General features: G+C 43.5%; 1 long non-coding RNA gene across 1 annotated transcript in view; it reads left to right on the forward strand.

The window, feature by feature from the left end:
- LOC306974887 overlaps positions 1-20838 on the forward strand; it is an 87592-nt gene that overhangs the window by 49897 nt on the left and 16857 nt on the right. The window contains exon 2 of the long non-coding RNA XR_013793672.1: positions 6454-6478. This is a non-coding gene — a long non-coding RNA (uncharacterized lncRNA). The remainder of the gene's footprint in view (positions 1-6453; positions 6479-20838) is intronic.

The following is a 20838-nucleotide window of genomic DNA, read 5'->3' on the forward strand; positions in this document are numbered from 1 at the left end:
TGATATTAATTTTGATGAAACGTGGATTAATGAATTTTCTAGAGAAGATCAGGATGATCAGGATCCGGACATTGAAGAAATGGATGTTTCTTTAGATGAAGGTAAGGACAAGTCATCAAATTCACATCAAGAGGATGGAAAACCTCCTGATGTGAACCTTGATGACGAAGTCCTGCATGACCAACAGCGATACTGCATCTTTCAGGATACTTGTTCTTTGCCTGTGAATTTAGGCCAACACATATTGGATCAGTACTTGGATGGTGTTTTAAATCTAGCACCTACTGAAGGTAACAACCCTATCAAATTACTTTCAGATAAGGGAAATGAAGCCAAATGCTTTCCTTGTTTGTTTCCACGCGGCCGCGGTACATTTCTTGACAGAAGACTGATTCGTATAACTTTATATCGCTATTTAAACAATCGTATAATGCATGCCGATGGCCGATTTGCGCGGTGTTTATCATTCATTTTTTATGCATATTATTTATCGGTTCTTCAGCAAGTGGTCTCTAGTGTATCCATCGCACTTCGGAAGGGCGACACTAATCCTAACCGACCTCACGATCGCGGCAGCAATGATTCGGATCTAAAAGAATCACTTAAGAAGATGGTAGAGCGCGATTGTGGCTATCGTTTTCTTAGGCCGATTAGAGGCTCTCCACCATATTGGGGCGGTGGTAAGAGACACATGATGGCATTGCTGCACAAGCGCGAAAACCCAACCTGGTTCTGTTCCTTTTCCAGCGCAGATATGCGCTGGAAAAACTTGATTAACACCGTTCTTAGACAGGATGGCCGAGATCAAACTGTAGAGGACTTAGAGTGGGCAGAACGTTGTGAACTCTTGCAGCGTAATCCGGCTACCGCGGCAAGGATGTTTGATTATCGCTGGCGCATATTTCTCAAGGACGTTTTAATGTCCCCAGCACATCCTATAGGAGAAATAGATGACTATTTTTACCGCGTTGAGTTCCAACAGCGAGGCTCCCCACATGTCCATATACTTCTGTGGGTGCGAGGAGCACCTAAATTAGATGTAAACACAGATGAAGAGGTGATCGCGTTTATAGATAAATACGTCACCTGTGAGCTGCCACCAGAGGACGATGCGTTACACGAAATCGTCACCTCTGTGCAGAAACATTCAGAGAACCACTCCAAATCATGTAGGAAAAACAAAACTGTTTGTCGTTTTAATTTCCCCCGCCCCCCGTCTGCGCGCACTTTTATAAAACGATCAAGCAAACCTAAATGCCCAAAGTGTCACAAAGACAATAAAGATAACCCCCAGGATGAAGCCCGAGAAGTGCCATGTATATGCCATAGGACCATAAATGCTGAGCGAGCTGCAGCGCTTGTGGCTGCCGTCAAAAAAGCTAGTTCTGCCAAAGACTGCGCATATGTCCTCCCCGAAGATCTGTTTGATTCTCTGGGGTTTAATCAGGAAGTTTTTGAAATTGCTTATTGTTCTTTGGGTGGTCGTACACATATTGTTTTGATGAGGAAAGTCAACGCGATTTGGATTAATAATTTCAGTAGGGGGATCGCCAAATTATGGAATGCAAATTTTGATATTCAATATGTTTGCAATCCCTATGCTTGCATTGTGTACGTAATATCATATATGGGCAAATCTGAACGGGAGATAGGATTATTATTGGCTAACTCTCAAAAGGAAGCACAGAAAGGGAATCTAGACGCCAAGGAGGCATTGAAAAAAGTGGGTACAGTTTTCCTCCATAATAGAGAAGTATCTGCTCAGGAGGCCATTTATTTATTAACGGGGATGCATTTGATGGAGTCTTCCAGGAAACTTGTTTTTATTCCAACGGGAGAAAACATAGTTAGAATGAGCAAACCATTAAGCACCATTGAGGAAACAGATCGCGAGGAGGACATATGGATGCTCAACATTGTGGACCGGTATAAGAACCGTCCCGACGATAGCGTGTTTAATGATATGTGTATTGCGACGTTTGCGTCAGAGTATCGCGTCCTTTCAAACAGCCAAAGATCTAAGAAGTCCATTCAACTTCAGAATGATTGCGGATATATTGTTAAACGAACGAGATCTGAAGCTGCCGTAATCGATCATATGCGTCCTTCAAAAACCAAAAATCCAGAACTGTACTATAGGGTCCTGATTGAACTGTATGTGCCCTATCGTACAGAATTGAAACCGGATACTTGCGAGACGTTTTTGCTGTTTTATAAAAATGGCAGGATTGAGTTCTCCGACGGTTCAATACATAGTGTACATTCAATAGTTAAATTGAATAGAAGCAAATTTGATGTCATAAAAGAAGACATCGAAAAGCTCCAGGAGGAAGTCGTCTCTGACGAAGTCCTGGAGAGCGGATGGGCTTCGTTGTGTCCCGAGCAGGAATCTGAACGTTTAGACAGCATCGAGGAAATAGAACAGCAACGAGCCCAATACCCTGAAGAAGAGGAGCCTCTTCCCATTCCTGAGTTGGCCGTACGCCACGAGGAAATAGCCCACATAGAAAGACAAAATAATATCCTTAGTAGGCAAGAGGGTTTAGCTTTAGTTCGTTCATTAAATGAACAGCAAATGGCCATTTTTTACAAAATCCGGGCATGGTGTTTGAACAAAGTAGCGGGTACCAAACCAGAGCCATTTCATGTATTCATTACGGGTGGGGCGGGAACCGGGAAGAGTCACCTGATTAGAGCAATACAGTATGAAGCTACCAGGTTGCTGGCACCTTTGTGCCGGGATCCTGATGGCATCAGCATCCTACTTACCGCACCAACAGGGGTAGCAGCATACAATTTAAGAGCAGCTACTATCCATAACACTTTTCACATACCAGTCCCCCCAACAAAGCCAGTCAAAACATTATTAGAAGACAAGGCAAATAGCGCCCGTGTCAGATTTAGGGATTTACAGATTTTGATTATTGATGAGATTTCCATGGTCGGCCATAATTTAATGCTATATATTGACAGTAGACTGACACAAATCAAACAATCAGGTGACTCTTCCCGGTTTGGTAATATTTGTGTAATAGCTGTAGGGGATTTTTATCAGTTAAGGCCAATTAAAGATACAGCCCTGTATAGAGACGGAGACAGTTCAGACTTGTGGGCAAAATTCTCATTTGTGGAATTGACGACGATCATGCGTCAGAAAGATGAGGATTTTGCCCAATTGCTGAACCGTTTAAGAACACGATCTAGAACTACGTCCCTGCTAAATTCAGATATTGAATTATTAAAACTTTGTGAAACCGGGGAAGAGTCTGATGCTTTGCATATTTATTCCAGAAATAGGCAAGTTGACGACTTTAATCACCATAAACTTTGTGAAACCTGCCCGGATTTTGTAAAGATCGTTGCAAAGGATTATAGTCGCAATAAGAAAACAGGGAAATTGGAGGATAGAATGACCCCTCTGTTAAATACCGAGCATACATGCTTGCCAGAGGAGGTATTTTTGGGTAACGGAGCACGCATTATGCTATGTAAAAATATAGATGTTAATGATGGCCTTGTTAATGGCATATGCGGCACAATTACAGATATTATTTGGTCCGGTAGAACATTCCCAGTAGCAGTTTACATTTTATTTGATGATAGCGTTGCTGGTTCTCAAAAAAGGCAACGTTATAGACACCCGTCCCCTGATCTAGCTGGATGTACACGTATTGAACCGGAGGAGGAACGTGCAAACAATCAAGGTGGCATTCGGCGTCAGTTTCCTCTTAGACTTGCGTGGGCCTGTACTGTTCATAAGGTCCAAGGCATTTCTGTTGATAACGCAGTTGTGTCCCTTGATCAAATAGATTCTGCTGGTCAAGCGTATGTTGCGTTAAGTAGAGTAAGAACCCTGTCTGGTCTCACCATCCAAGACTTCAAAGAAAAAGCCATTTATTGCAATGATCAGGTTAAGTTTGCTCTACATTTTATGCCTCCCTTCTTGACAGAAAGTGTGTCTCGGCCCATCTACAATGAACACTTTTTTGTGTTGTTTTTGATGAATGTTCAAGGTTTAAGTAGGCATGTGTCCGATTTGACACAGTGCACACAGCTTTGGCGGCCTAACTGCATTGCTGTGACAGAGACATGGCTAAGTGCTGACTCGTGTTTAGACACGGTGCAAATTGATAATTTCCTATTTCATAGTCGGTCCCGTAGTGATAGTTACAATAGTAGCACCAATCCAGCACTTATAGAGTTATGTGGCCAACAACATGGGGGAGTTGGCGTGTACTGTGATGTAAATGGGGCTTATGATGTCACAGTACCTCATTTTGATTTGGAATGTATAGCATATAATAATCAGGCTTTCAATATTTTAGTTGTTGTGATTTATCGTCCCCCATCTTATGCCATGTCTTTGTTCATCAAAAACCTGAAGAGGCTATTTAATTGGCTGCAGTCTAAGAGTGGAACCATTGTTATTGTTGGAGACTTTAATGAGGACATACTGAAATCTTCCAAATTGTCCAAATTGATGCTTGATAGAGGCTATATTCAGTATGTTGACTCTCCTACAACCGAGAGAGGGACCCTAATTGACCATATATATGTCAAAACAACACAGTTTGAAGTTCACTCTGTGGTTGTGCCAACATATTTCTCTGATCACGAAGGGATTGCCTGTTCTTTTAAGTATTTGACTGGTTAGATTATGTGTTGCTGTCGGTCATGCAAGATCATGTTTAAGTTGTAGATATTGATAACATAATCATGTTAATACATTATCATATTTATTCATTATCATGTTTATACATTATCATGCATGATCATGTTTGAGTAGTATGTACTGATTACATTATCATGTCTAAAAGCTCATTCATACTTCACAAGACGCAAGAACCTTTTCTTGCACTCTGAGCTGCAGAACTAAGTGAAGTCACTTTTGCCTTTTAACCATGGAAGCGTTTTTTAACTGAGGACAGTTCCATGGTTAAGACAATAATGACTTCATTTTGTTCTGCAGCTCAGGGTGCAAGAACAAGAAGTTCTTGCATCTTGTGAAGTATGAATGAGCCTTAGTACATTATCATGTTTATACATTGTCATGCATAATCATTTTTGATTAGTAGATACTGATTACATTATCATGTTTATTCATAATCATGTTTATACATTATCATGTTTATTCATAATCATGTTTATACATTGTCATGCATGATCATGTTTGATTAGTAGATACTGATACATTATCATGTCTAAGGGCTCATTCATACTTCACAAGACACATGAACTTCATGTTCTTGCGCTCTGAGCTGCAGAACAAAATGAAGTCACTTTTGCCTTGCAACCATGGAAATGTTTTCTAACTGAGGACAGTTCCATGGCAACAAGGAAATAATGACTTCATTTTGTTCTGCAGCTCAGGGTGCAAGAACAAGAAGTTCTTGCATCTTAAGTATGAATGAGCCTTAATACATTATCTTGTTTATATATTATCATGCATGATCATCTTTGAGTAGTAGATAGTGATATCATGTTTATACATTATCATGCATGATCATGTTTGATTAGTAGGTACTGATTACATAATCATGTTTATTTATTATTATGTTTATACATTATCATGCGTGATCATGTTTGAGTAGTAGATACTGATACATTATCATGTGTAGAGGCTCATTCATACTTCACAAGGCGCAAGAACTTCTTGTTCTTGCACTCTGAGCTGCAGAACAAAATCAAGTCACTTTTGCCTTGAAACCATGGAAGCGTTTTCTAACTGAGGACAGTTCCATGGCATTTTGTTCTGCAGCTCAGGGTGCAAGAACAATAAGTTCTTGCGTCTTGTTAAGTATGAATGAGCCTTAATGGATTATCTTGTTTATACATTATCATGCATGATCATGTTTGAGTAGTAGATAGTGATTACATTATCATGTTTCTTCATTATTATGTTTATAATTATCATGTTTATATATACCATAATTTTTATACCTTATCATGTGAATGCCTTTGGAGTTTGGTGCTTTGAAGGTGATGTTATCTAGATTTTGTCGATTATGGACAATTTTTATTACGATTAGGATTATGGTTGGTTTGATTTGATCAGGGTTAGACTAGTTTTGGTGTAATGCTCGTTTTTTGTAATGCTTGTTTTGGTCTGCTGTTGTGTTCTGCTTCTGGTCTGGTGAAGTGCTTTTTGTCTGGTCTGGTGCTTGTTTTGGTCTGGTGTGGTACTTTTTTTAGTCTGGTTTAGTGTTTTTTGGTCTGGTGTAGTTCTTTTATTCTGGTGTAGTCTGGTCTGTTGCTTGTTTTGGTCTGGTGTGGTGCTTTTTTGGTCCGGTGTAGCGCTTTTTTTCTGGTGTAGTCTGGCCTGTTGCTTGTTTTGGTCTGGTGTGGTGCTTTTTTTTAGTCTGGTGTAGTGCTTTTTTGGTCCGGTGTAGTTCTTTTATTCTGGTGTAGTCTGGTCTGTTGCTTGTTTTGGTCTGGTGTGGTGCTTTTTTTTAGTCTGGTGTAGTGCTTTTTTGGTCCGGTCTAGTTCTTTTATTCTGGTGTAGTCTGGTCTGTTGCTTGTTTTGGTCTGGTGTGGTGCTTTTTTGGTCCGGTGTAGTTCTTTTATTCTGGTGTAGTCTGGTCTGTTGCTTGTTTTGGTCTGGTGTGGTGCTTTTTTGGTCCGGTGTAGTTCTTTTATTCTGGTGTAGTCTGGTCTGTTGCTTGTTTTGGTCTGGTGTGGTGCTTTTTTGGTCCGGTGTAGTTCTTTTATTCTGGTGTAGTCTGGTCTGTTGCTTGTTTTGTTTTGGTCTGGTGTGGTGCTTTTTTGGTCCAGTGTAGTTCTTTAATTCTGGTGTAGTCTGGTCTGTTGCTTGTTTTGGTCTGGTCTGGTGCTTTTTTTAGTCTGGTAATGTTTTTTTGGTCTGGTGTAGTGCTTTTATTCTGGTGTAGTGCTTCTTTTATTCTGGTGTAGTCTGGTCTGTTGCTTGTGTTGGTCAGGTGTGGTGCTTGTGTTGGTCTGGTGTGGTGCTTGTGTGGGTCTGGTGTGGTGCTTGTGTTGGTCTGGTGTGGTGCTTGTGTTGGTCTGGTGTGGTGCTTGTGTTGGTCTGGTGTGGTGCTTGTGTTGGTCTGGTGGGGTGCTTGTGTTGGTCTGGTGTGGTGCTTGTGTTGGTCAGGTGTGGTGCTTGTGTTGGTCTGGTGTGGTGCTTGTGTTGGTCTGGTGTGGTGCTTGTGTTGGTCTGGTGTGGTGCTTGTGTTGGTCTGGTGTGGTGCTTGTGTTGGTCTGGTGTGGTGCTTGTGTTGGTCTGGTGTGGTGCTTGTGTTGGTCTGGTGTGGTGCTTGTGTTGGTCTGGTGTGGTGCTTGTGTTGGTCTGGTGAGGTGCTTGTGTTGGTCTGGTGTGGTGCTTGTGTTGGTCTGGTGTGGTGCTTGTGTTGGTCAGGTGTGGTGCTTGTGTTGGTCTGGTGAGGTGCTTGTGTTGGTCTGGTGGGGTGCTTGTGTTGGTCTGGTGGGGTGCTTGTGTTGGTCTGGTGTGGTGCTTGTGTTGGTCAGGTGTGGTGCTTGTGTTGGTCTGGTGAGGTGCTTGTGTTGGTCTGGTGGGGTGCTTGTGTTGGTCTGGTGGGGTGCTTGTGTTGGTCTGGTGTGGTGCTTGTGTTGGTCTGGTGTGGTCCTTGTGTTGGTCTGGTGGGGTGCTTGTGTTGGTCTGGTGGGGTGCTTGTGTTGGTCTGGTGTGGTGCTTGTGTTGGTCTGGTGTGGTGCTTGTGTTGGTCTTATTTATTTCCTCTATTTAGTGTGGTCCTATTTAGACTCTTTGGTCTGGATGGGACTGGCTTTGACCCTTTGGTCTGATGTTTGTTTGTTCCTGACTTAATGTTGTCCTTTCTTCTTTTTCTGGTCCTATTTAGACTCTTTAGTCTTCAGTCCTTTCTCCGTTTCCTTTCTTTTATGTGGTCCTCCTTTGGTCCAGCTTTAGACCCTTTGGTCTCTCCTTGGTCGAGACAGACGACCCACCTTGAGCCGGGGTCTGTCCGAGGTTTCTGGCCTTTAAAGGGAGTTTTTCCTCGCCACTGTTGCTCAAGGTTAGCTTAGAGAGGGATAAATTAGTTCAATCAAACATTTAGGTTAATCCATAATATTAAATATTAACATGTAAATAATAATATTAATACTCATAATAGTTATACTAATTGTAATAATAGTATTTTGAATAATGAATATTATTATTATAGTAGTTGTAAATAGTAGGTCTAACATAATTCTTATTGCAATAATTCTTATTTATCTCATTACTTGTAATCTACTGTTCAAAAATACTTTTTCATACATTTTAAATAAATATATTTAAACATGGTTTTGTAAAATTGTTTAATTGATTTCTATTAATGTCTAGTTCTCTTTAGTATTTTACTTATCTTGTTTTGTTTTTCCAACTTAACATAGATTTACAATTTAGATGTATATAGTTCATGTTTGGATGATTAATTTTGTAAAAGCCAAAATTAAAAGTTATTTTCAAATAATGTATCTTCAGTTTCCCCGTTTTTTTATTACCTTTTTATTGAATACAATTTTGCTGTGAAAACTATCTGAATGTGTGTCCCTTTTTTTCATGTGTTGCATTTAAATTCACTACCTAAATGAAAAGTAAATAAGCCTGCTAAAAGATATGTGTGTGTGTGCATTTTTCCCTCTTTTTTCATTGTTTTGTTGAATGTGTAAAGCTAAATTAACATTAATAGATATATACATTAAGCCAGGGGTCCTGAATTAAATTTGACTGAGGTCCAAATAGAAAATAAAAGTCTAGCAAAGGTTGATTCATTGAATCCTGATTTGTTTTTTGTTCGAAATATATATTTTGGCCCCTATATCAGAAGCATATTGTCTATGTACACAATGTGCCAATGCACATTTCTTCTCAACATGAGCCCTGTTTCGTCCAGGTTTAATCCACTCCTGGTTTGGACCAGGTTTAGTCCAAGTTTAGTCCATGTTTAATCTTTGTGTAGTACTTGTTTTGTCCAGGTTCAGACCAGTTTCCTGCTCTTATTTTAAGCAAGTGGGAAACAGCTGAGCTATTTGCACTTATGAATACATATGCATATTTAATTATATGATTAGGTTGGGTTGAGCCATATTTCAATCATTTCGGGTCTGGCGGGGTGGCGTGTGTTTAGTGAGCAATTATGATAAGTCAATGTATGTATTAAAGACGATGTATACTGAACTATACATTTGGTCAAGTCTAGGAATGATATTGTGTAGACACAGATATCAACTTTATGAAATCCATTGCATTACTGAGGGCTAGACGGGAAAACCATCAAGTATTGATGGACATCAACCCACGTGATGTAGCACTCCTGAAATGATACATGCTGACAACTGAACCCAAGAGAAGGTAACATTCTGCTTTGATATCCTGATCCTCATACAACAACAAATAGTTCACTGGTTTTGTGAATTTTCAAGGGTCAAGGTGAAGGTCAAATTTATTTTTGAAGCACATTTACAAAACAGTCATCACTGCCCTCAGGTGCTATACAGGTACAGAGTGCATAAAAAAAGAAAGACGATGGAACCTAGGGTGAGGACAGAATTATAATGACATGGTTTACTCCTTGATGATTGTCATTGCATCCATATGGCTAGCGTTTGATTAGATTTACAGTGCAACACTATTAAAAACCAACATCTTAAATTATTTGAGTCAATTGATATCAGCACATTTTCGTGTAATGTGTTTTTATTACTATAATGTAATGATTTCAAATTATGACGAGTTGTATTTTAACAATCTGGTAAACAATACAACACATTGCCTTGTGGTGCTGAACTGGACAGCTCTAACTTTTGTTGCAGAATAAATGGCAGGATAATTCTGAAATAATTTGTGCGCATGTGTATTGGCCTCCTAAATGTACTTTAGGTTGAGTTTGTTAAGATGCTCGTATGCACATAAGTTATGTTCAGGAAAACATACTGACAACCTTTTGCATCTGCACAAAATGGCATTGAATGGCTCTTGCCCGTTGGCCAGTTGCCACCACAATAACCGAGGGTGTTGCCACACCCTACCCGCCCATTTTGCAATTATACGTTGCATAGATGATGTGGAGTGATTATAATGTCGCTGCCACTCTCGGTGGAGTTTATAAAAGAGCAACGAAATGGTGCCTTCGGCACCAGGTCACTCGATTTATCCAAAATGGCCAACTTTCTGTTGGTTGCCTAGCAACCCTGTAATGTACTTTTTTTTAAATTCCGACAGTCATGACGCACATGTGTACCAATTTTGGTTTGGCTAAACCTAAGTCGACTTTGGGTTGTTGCCATAGCAACACGGTGGGGAAATGGGCGTGGCCATTATTTACTTTTTGATCGGGGTCACGTGACGGATGTCTGTGCCAAATTTTATTTGTCTACGACAAAGTTTACTTTTTTTCTCCATTCATTTTTATTCGGTGCTCTGCAGGGGGCGCTAACGCGCCCACTTTCAAAATTCCTATATCAAAACATCCGGGGCCAACGACTCGACCAACGATTCAAGTTAGAGTAAAATCGGCCAAAGTATGTGCGAGTTATGACTCTTTGAAGGCGACGGCGAGCGCCGAAAACGAACGCCAAATTCATGGCGTTGCCATGACAAAACCGGAAATTCTATTAGAAAGTTTTTAATAACTTTTAATGCCCCACATGTGTAGATGATCTGGAGCGACCGAGGGGTCGCTGCGTTCAACGCCCTAGGGCGAGTTCGTTCAAATGCGAGGGCATGAAATGACGCCTTTGGTGCCAGATCACTCGATGTTTCCCAAAATGGCCGACTTCCTGTTGGTTGCCTAGCAACCATGTCATGTACTTTTTTGTTTGGACAGTCATGACGCACATGTGTACCAATTTTGGTTTGGCTACGCCAAACTTGATATTGGGTCGTTGCCATGGCAACACGGTGGAAAAATGGGCGTGGCCATCATTGACTTTTTTCATCGGGGTCACGTGACGGACGTCTGTGCCAAATTTTATTTGTCTACGACAAAGTTTACTTTTTTTCCCCATTCATTTTTATTCGGTGCTCTGCAGGGGGCGCTATTGCGCCCATTTTCAAAATTCCCATATCAAAACATCCGGGGCCGACGACTCGACCAACGATTCAAGTTACAGTAAAATCGGCCACAGTTTGTGCGAGTTATGACTCTTCAAAGGCGACGGCGAACCCCGAAAACGAACGCCAAATTCATGGCGTTGCTATGACAAAACCGGAAATCCTATTAGAAAGTTTTTAATAACTTTTAATGCCCCACATGTGTAGATGATCTGGAGCGACCGGGGAGTCGCTGCGTTCAACGCCCTAGGACGAGTTCGTTCAAATGCGAGGGCACGAAAAGGCGCCTTCGGCGCCAGGTCGCTCTTCTGGCCAATATGGCCGCCATACAGATGGTTGCCTAGCAACCGCGCAATATGTTTTTTTTTTTGGCTTCATGCGACCAATCACTGTGCCGAATTGTTTTCGTCTACGACGAACTAAAATTTTCGGGTTTTTCGGGATTTTGGGGGGTCTGGCCATAGGCCGCAATGTTAACGTGGTTTTTCCAGGGGGCGCTGACGCGCCATTTTTTTGAATTTTTTAATTTTGGAGATGTGAAAGTTTTTTTTTTCACCTAATTGAATTTTGGGTAAAAACGACGAACATAAATTTTCGAGTCTCTCCATAGGCGCAATGTAATCCTGATTTTCCAGGGGGCGCTGATGCGCCATTTTTCGACATTTTTTAATGGGATTTATTGACACTGTGTATCGCCGGGATTTTTAATTTTGGGCAAAAAATGGTGACTTTTCGTCGACGACTCGTCGAGTTATTCCAAAAAAACACGGATAGATGAAAAATAATAATAATAATTAAAGCCGCAAGCGGCATTTAGAGGCCCTCGCGAGCAGCGTTGGCCGGTTGGCGCACGCCGTCGCACGCCACCGCAACAACCGGGGGGCGCTGCCGCGCCCTACGTGGTTATGCCGTCCCTGCCACCCTCGGTCGAGTTTATAAAAGAGCAAAGGCAAGAAATGCGCCTTTGGCGCCAGATCACGCAATATTTCCCAAAATGGCCGACTTTGTGTGGGTTGCCTAGCAACCACGTAATGTACTTTTTTGTTCGGACGGTCATGACGAAGGTGTGTACCAATTTTGGTTTGGCTACGCCAAACTTTATTTCGGGTCGTTGCCATGGCAACACGGTGGGAAAATGGGCGTGGCCATAATTTACTTTTTGATCGGGATCACGTGACGGATGTGTGTGCCAATTTTTTTTTGTCTACGACAAAGTTTACTTTTTTTCCCCATTCATTTTTATTCGGTGCTCTGCAGGGGGCGCTATTGCGCCCATTTTCAAAATTCCCATATCAAAACATCCGGGGCCGACGACTCGACCAACGATTCAAGTTACAGTAAAATCGGCCAAAGTATGTGCGAGTTATGACTCTTCGAAGGCGACGGCGAACGCCAAAAACGAACGCCAAATTCATGGCGTTGCCATGACAAAACCGGAAATCCTATTAGAAAGTTTTTAATAACTTTTAATGCCCCACATGTGTAGATGATCTGGAGCGACCGAGGGGTCGCTGCGTTCAACGCCCTAGGACGAGTTCGTTCAAATGCGAGGGCATGAAAAGGCGCCTTCGGCGCCAGGTCGCTCTTCTGGCCAAGATGGCCGCCATACAGATGGTTGCCTAGCAACCGCGTAATATCTTTTTTTTTTTGGTTCCATGTGACCAATCACTGTGCCGAATTTTTTTCGTCTACGACGAACTAAAATTTTCGGGGTTTTCGGGATTTTGGGGGGTCTGGCCATAGGCCGCAATGTTAACGTCGTTTTTCCAGGGGGCGCTGACGCGCCATTTTTTTGAATTTTTGAAATTTGGAGATGTGGAGGGTTTTTTTTTCACCTAATTGAATTTTGGGCAAAAATTCAGGACTTTTCATCAGTGGGAAGTGGCCGAAACGGCCTCCGGGGGGGGAGAAGAAAAAAAATAATAATAATAATTAAAGCCGCAAGCGGCATTTAGAGGCCCTCGCGAGCAGCGTTGGCCGGTTGGCGCACGCCGTCGCACGCCACCGCAATAACCGGGGGGCGCTAACGCGCCCTATGTGGTTATGCTGTCGCTACCACCCTCGGTCAAGTTTATGAAAGAACAAAGGCAAGAAACGGCGCCTTCGGCGCAAGATCACGCGATATTTCCCAAAATGGACGACTTTGTGTGGGTTGCCTAGCAACCACGTAATGTACTTTTTTGTTTGGACAGTCATGACGAAGGTGTGTACCAATTTTGGTTTGGCTACGCCAAACTTTATTTCGGGTCGTTGCCATGGCAACACGGTGGAAAAATGGGCGTGGCCATAATTTATTTTTTGATCGGGGTCACGTGACGGATGTCTGTGCCAAATTTTTTTTGTCTACGACAAAGTTTACTTTTTTTCTCCATTCATTTTTATTTGGTGCTCTGCAGGGGGCGCTATTGCGCCCATTTTCAAAATTCCTATATCAAAACATCCGGGGCCGAGGACTCGACCAACGATTCAAGTTTCACTCAAATCGGCCACAGTTTGTGCGAGTTATGACTCTCCGAAGGCGACGGCGAACGCCAAAAACGAACGCCAAATTCATGGCGTTGCCATGACAAAACCGGAAATCCTATTAGAAAGTTTTTAATTAATAACTTTTAATGCCCCACATGTGTAGATGATCTGGAGCGACCGGGGAGTCGCTGCGTTCAACGCCCTAGGACGAGTTCGTTCAAATGCGAGGGCACGAAAAGGCGCCTTCGGCGCCAGGTCGCTCTTCTGGCCAATATGGCCGCCATACAGATGGTTGCCTAGCAACCGCGCAATATGTTTTTTTTTTTGGTTCCATGTGACCAATCACTGTGCCGAATTTTTTTCGTCTACGACGAACTAAAATTTTTGGCGTTTTCGGGATTTTGGGGGGTCTGGCCATAGGCCGCAATGTTAACGTCGTTTTTCCAGGGGGCGCTGACGCGCCATTTTTTTGAATTTTTTAAATTTGGAGATGTGAAAGTTTTTTTTTTCACCTAATTGAATTTTGGGCAAAAATTCAGGACTTTTCATCAGTGGGAAGTGGCCGAAACGGCCTCCGGGGGGGGAGAAGAAAAAAAAAAATAATAATAATAATAATAATAAGAAAAACCCTTACAATAACAATATAGCGCCGCCTCCGGCGGCCCATATTTATATCGTCGGAAAGGTCTCACGTCCAGTAACCCACCCGTAAGGTTCATTGTCAAATACGAGCGCGTTGCGCTCGTATTTTACCACTTCTTTGTCAATATTTCTTAATGCGTTTTTTTTTCAGATTTTTGTGCGAGCAACTACAAATATGCCGCTTTCGCGGCAAACACCTATATCATTGGATAGGCCTTAATGCCCTGAGTCACTCTAGTAGTGTTTTGGGCATTGGGGAGTGGCCATGGTCGATGACGAGCGCGTTGCGCTCGTCATCGACTACTTTCTTGTCAATGTTGCGCCTTCACTGGATTTTTCACCTTTTTTCACACGAGCAGTTACAAATGTGCCGCTTTCGCGGCACACGCCTATTTCACCGGACAGGGCGTGGTGCCGGGAGTCCCCCCATTACTGTCTAATGCATGGGGAGCGCTCCGCGCTCTGTTTCTTGAGCGCTGCGCGCTCTTTTCGGGACGTGCGCTACGCGCACGTCTTTCTTCAGTGCGCTCCACGCACTGCCGTACAATTACAATAGGCCCGAGCCCTGCCAGGCCGCTCGGGCCTAATTAAAGCCGCAAGCGGCATTTAGAGGCCCTCGCGAGCAGCGTTGGCCGGTTGGCGCACGCCGCCGCACGCCACCGCACGCCACCGCAATAACCGGGGGGCGCTAACGCGCCCTACGTGGTTATGCCGTCCCTGCCACCTTCGGTTGAGCTTATAAAAGAGCAAAGGCAAGAAATGCGCCTTTGGCGCCAGATCACGCGATATTTCCCAAAATGGCCGACTTCGTGTGGGTTGCCTAGCAACCACGTAATGTACTTTTTTGTTCGGACAGTCACGACGCACGTGTGTACCAATTTTGGTTTGGCTGTGCCAAACTTTATTTCGGGTCGTTGCCATGGCAACACGGTGGGGAAATGGGCGTGGCCACAATTTACTTTTTGATCGGGGTCACGTGACGGATGTGTGTGCCAAATTTTTTTTGTCTACGACAAAGTTTACTTTTTTTCCCCATTCATTTTTATTCGGTGCTCTGCAGGGGGCGCTATTGCGCCCATTTTCAAAATTCCTATATCAAAACATCCGGGGCCGAGGACTCGACCAACGATTCAAGTTTCACTCAAATCGGCCAAAGTATGTGCGAGTTATGACTCTTCGAAGGCGACGGCGAACGCCGAAAACGAACGCCAAATTCATGGCGTTGCCATGACAAAAGCGGAAATCCTATTAGAAAGTTTTTAATAACTTTTAATGCCCCACATGTGTAGATGATCTGGTGCGACCGGGGAGTCGCTGCGTTCAACGCCCTAGGACGAGTTCGTTCAAATGCGAGGGCACGAAAAGGCGCCTTCGGCGCCAGGTCGCTCTTCTGGCCAAGATGGCCGCCATACAGATGGTTGCCTAGCAACCGCGTAATATCTTTTTTTGTTTGGTTCCATGTGACCAATCACTGTGCCGAATTTTTTTCGTCTACGACGAACTAAAATTTTCGGGGTTTTCGGGATTTTGGGGGGTCTGGCCATAGGCCGCAATGTTAACGTCGATTTTCCAGGGGGCGCTGACGCGCCATTTTTTTTAATTTTTGAAATTTGGAGATGTGGAGGTTTTTTTTTCCCCCTAATTGAATTTTGGGCAAAAATTCAGGACTTTTCGTCGGTGGGAAGTGGCCGAAACGGCCTCCGGAGGGGGAGAGGAAAAATAATAATAATTAAAGCCGCAAGCGGCATTTAGAGGCCCTCGCGAGCAGCGTTGGCCGGTTGGCGCACGCCGTCGCACGCCACCGCAACAACCGGGGGCGCTGCCACGCCGTACGTGGCTATGCTGTCGCTGCCACCCTCGGTCGAGTTTATAAACGAGCAAAGGCAAGAAATGCGCCTTCGGCGCCAGATTAAGCAATGTTTCCCAAAATGGCCGACTTCGTGTGGGTTGCCTAGCAACCACGTAATGTACTTTTTTGTTCGGACGGTCATGACGAAGGTGTGTACCAAATTTGGTTTGGCTACGCCAAACTTTATTTCGGGCCGTTGCCATGGCAACACGGTGGGAAAATGGGCGTGGCCATAATTTACTTTTTGATCAGGGTCACGTGACGGACGTCTGTGCCAAATTTTTTTTGTCTACGACAAAGTTTACTTTTTTTCCCCATTCATTTTTATTCGGTGCTCTGCAGGGGGCGCTATTGCGCCCATTTTCAAAATTCCTATATCAAAACATCCGGGGCCGACGACTCGACCAACGATTCAAGTTTCACTAAAATCGGCCACAGTTTGTGCGAGTTATGACTCTTCGAAGGCGACGGCGAACGCCAAAAACGAACGCCAAATTCATGGCGTTGCCATGACAAAACCGGAAATCCTATTAGAAAGTTTTTAATAACTTTTAATGCCCCACATGTGTAGATGATCTGGAGCGACCGGGGAGTCGCTGCGTTCAACGCCCTAGGACGAGTTCGTTCAAATGCGAGGGCACAAAAAGGCGCCTTTGGCGCCAGGTCGCTCTTCTATCCAATATGGCCGCCATACAGATGGTTGCCTAGCAACCGCATAATATCTTTTTTTGTTTGGCTTCATGTGACCAATCACTGTGCCGAATTTTTTTCGTCTGTGACGAACTAACATTTTCGGGGTTTTCGGGTCTTGCCATAGGGCGCAATGTAAACTTGATTTTCTAGGGGGCGCTGACGCGCCATCTTTTTGAATTTTTGAATTTCGGAGATGTGAAGTTTTTTCTTTTCACCAAATTGAATTTTGGGCAAAAATTCAGGACTTTTCGTCGGTGGGAAAGTGGATTTCTGGGGGAGAGGAAAAATAATAAGAATAATAAGAAAAACCCTTACAATAACAATATAGCGCCGCCTCCGGCGGCCCATATTTATATCGTCGGAAAGGTCTCACGTCCAGTAACCCACCCGTAAGGTTCATTGTCAAATACGAGCGCGTTGCGCTCGTATTTTACCACTTCTTTGTCAATATTTCTTAATGCGTTTTTTTTCCCGATTTTTTTGCGAGCAACAACAAATATGCCGCTTTCGCGGCAAACACCTATATCATTGGATAGGCCTTAATGCCCTGAGTCACTCTAGTAGTGTTTTGGGCATTGGGGAGTGGCCATGGTCGATGACGAGCGCATTGCGCTCGTCATCGACTACTTTCTTGTCAATGTTGCGCCTTCACTGGATTTTTCACCTTTTTTCACACGAGCAGTTACAAATGTGCCGCTTTCGCGGCACACGCCTATTTCACCGGACAGGGCGTGGTGCCGGGAGTCCCCCCATTACTGTCTAATGCATGGGGAGCGCTCCGCGCTCTGTTTCTTGAGCGCTGCGCGCTCTTTTCGGGACGTGCGCTACGCGCACGTCTTTCTTCAGTGCGCTACGCGCACTGCCGTACAATTACAATAGGCCCGAGCCCTGCCAGGCCGCTCGGGCCTAATTAAAGCCGCAAGCGGCATTTAGAGGCCCTCGCGAGCAGCGTTGGCCGGTTGGCGCACGCCGTCGCACGCCACCGCAACAACTGGGGGGCGCTGCCGCGCCCTACGTGGTAATGCCGTCCCTGCCACCCTCGGTTGAGTTTATAAAAGAGCAAAGGCAAGAAATGCGCCTTCGGCGCCAGATCACGCTATTTTTCCCAAAATGGCCGACTTTGTGTTGGTTGCCTAGCAACCACGTAATGTACTTTTTTGTTCAGAAAGTCATGACGAAGGTGTGTACCAATTTTGGTTTGGCTACGCCAAACTTTATTTCGAGTCGTTGCCATGGCAACACGGTGGAAAAATGGGCGTGGCCATAATTTACTTTTTGATCGGGGTCACGTGACGGATGTCTGTGCCAAATTTTTGTTGTCTACGACAAAGTTTACTTTTTTCCTCCATTCATTTTTATTCGGTGCTCTGCAGGGGGCGCTATCGCGCCCATTTTCCAAAATTCCTATATCAAAACATCCGGGGTCGGGGACTGTAGCAACTAATAATTCAAGTTAACTTTTTGCTTTGCTTTTTGCCCACTGAACTTCTGATCAAAGCAAGTACAAAACAGATCTTGTGCAAATTTGTTGCTAATAAAATGGCGCTGTCGCGCCTCTTGGAGTTTTGTGCCACTTTTTTATTTTTAGTCCTAATGCCACTGTTTTTTCCCAGCTTGATAGCATTTCCGTTTCAGACCATTCACTCATAGACCCATAGTTACGGAAAGTAACTGAGCACATGCGTGAGGGCCAGTGGCCACACACATTTATTTTTGTGTAGTCAGATATTTGCTCCACTGACACTAAGTCTTTGTATCAGATGTTGGACTCACAGGTGAGTTACACCATTTCTGTGAAAGTGACTCTGATAAGAGACCCTGCAGTGAAATGCAGCTGTGAACTCACCCCTGTGAAGAATCAGGATGCTACAAATATGTTATGTGTTTAATATGTTATTCAATATGAACCACATATAATGGCCTCCGCTTCCATTATTGTAAAAAATATTGGGTACTGTGGCTTTAAGGCACCACGGTGTAAACAAGGAGGCCACGCGGAGGATTGTCACAACAGAGCTCTGCACGCGGAGAGAGAGAGAGAGAGAGAGAGAGAGAGAGAGAGAGAGAGAGAGACGCACAGTTGAATCAAGCGTGATTACGTATGTTTTTATATGGTTTGACCTATCAGCCTATCAGCACTATGAAACGTGAGTGACGTCACGCGTGTGGACCGGTATATAAACTCCGCGGACCCGCCCCTCTTTGGAAGTTTTCAGTTCTTCAAGAGCCGATAACTTTCTCCCTCTGCGTCTCTGAGCCTAATCCTTTTTGGACCAAGCCCCGAGAAGCCCTTTTCAGCCCTTTCTGAGCCTTTTTCCTGTGGATTACTTTGCTGTTTCTGAGTTGATTCTTTTTTGGATTCTTCTCTGAAAACGTCTTAAGGTAAGAACTGTTTTTCTTCTCTGTAGTAGCTCTGGTTTAAGCTAAACGCTGCATTAAAGCAGTAGTCACACATGTATGCTCTGCCCGGGGCTGTAATAAGTATATTATCTGTATATTCAAGCGTTATTAAGCGTACATATTGAGCTCTATCGTGGTGACGAGGGGAAAGCTTGGTTTTGTGCGCTGCTGCCACAGCCAGGCTGATGTAATGTCTGAAATGGTGGAAATGAAATGGTTTCTTTGAGCTGCTCGTGTTATTTAAGTCCTTGGCTTGAGAGCATGTGTTTAGATGTGTGTGCCTGTGGTGGTTTTAGTCACATAAGGTGATTATTAGTTTTATTTTATTTGTTTTTTATGGGTAAAAAGAAAGCTAAATACTGAAAAGTCCCGGAGAGTGTGTGCGGGAGATGGTGCCGCGCGCTCATTGGCTGTGTGTGCGCGGGAAGCTTGGGGGACAGCCAATGAGTGGCTCCGTTGCTATGCCGTTGCTATGCCGTTGCCATGCTGTTGCCATGCTGTTGCTCAGAGCAGGGGGAGAGACTCAGAGGAGCAGGTATACTGTGTAAGGCAGGACTTTTCTGTTGGAGTTCTGGGTTAGACCAAGTCTTTCACTGTTAGACCTCATGTAAGTCCTGGTTTGGTTCTGGTTCTAACTTGTTAAAGCTAATTATGACTTGTTTCTGGTAGAAGTGGCCATTGCATGTGCAGCACAGTTGCTATGTCAGTGCAGAGTGAGAGCTTAGAGCCAATCAGAGGAGCTGAGGGTGTAGTCAGCCAATGAAAATCCTCTGTCCAGCAGCGCCACATTTGAAGTCCTGTTGCCGTGGTGACGAGTGTAGACTGTAGGAGCAGGAAAAATATTTGAAAAATGCACCAAAGCGTTTCCTAGAGGAGCTGGGACAGGCGGGGGAGGGGGGTGTTTATGTGTGTGTGAGGCTGACGTCACAGCAGAGCCAATGATTCAAATTAAAACAAGGTATATTTTTAACCGTAAGAGAGAGTTTCAGGTTAAGACAAATACTCACTGAAGTGCCAAAATAATGACACATGTACACAGTACTGTTAAACACTCATTTATACAGTACTATTAAACACTCATTGTACACAGTACTATTAAACACTCATTGTACACAGTACTATTAAACACTCATTGTACACAGTACTATTAAACACTCATTGTACACAGTACTATTAAACACTCATTTATACAGTACTATTAAACACTCATTGTACACAGTACTATTAAACACTCATTTATACAGTACTATTAAACACTCATTGTACACAGTACTATTAAACACTCATTGTACACAGTACTATTAAACACTCATTGTACACAGTACTATTAAACACTCATTGTACACAGTACTATTAAACACTCATTGTACACAGTACTATTAAACACTCATTTATACAGTACTATTAAACACTCATTGTACACAGTACTATTAAACACTCATTTATACAGTTTATGAGCCCAAAAACATTGATTTGGTCATTTACATAGATTATATCCTTGCTTACATTTTTCTATAACATGTTAAATGTTTTCTCATATTTCAGATGCCTCGTGGAAAGTCTTTCCGTCGTTCCCAGGCAGCTAGGGAGAGGTTGGCAGAGCGGACCCCCGCTCCTGTGCAGCCTCCCACAGCTGATGATGCGGAACTTTACCGTGAGTGTTACTCATTTGTGTCACTATCTTAAGTGTAAACTGTACAGTCATATAAAATAAATACATGTACAATATAAAGATTAATAATTGAATTATTT

This window comes from Gobius niger, assembly GCF_951799975.1.
Source record: "Gobius niger genome assembly, chromosome: 15".
NCBI classification, from domain to species: Eukaryota; Metazoa; Chordata; class Actinopteri; order Gobiiformes; family Gobiidae; genus Gobius; species Gobius niger.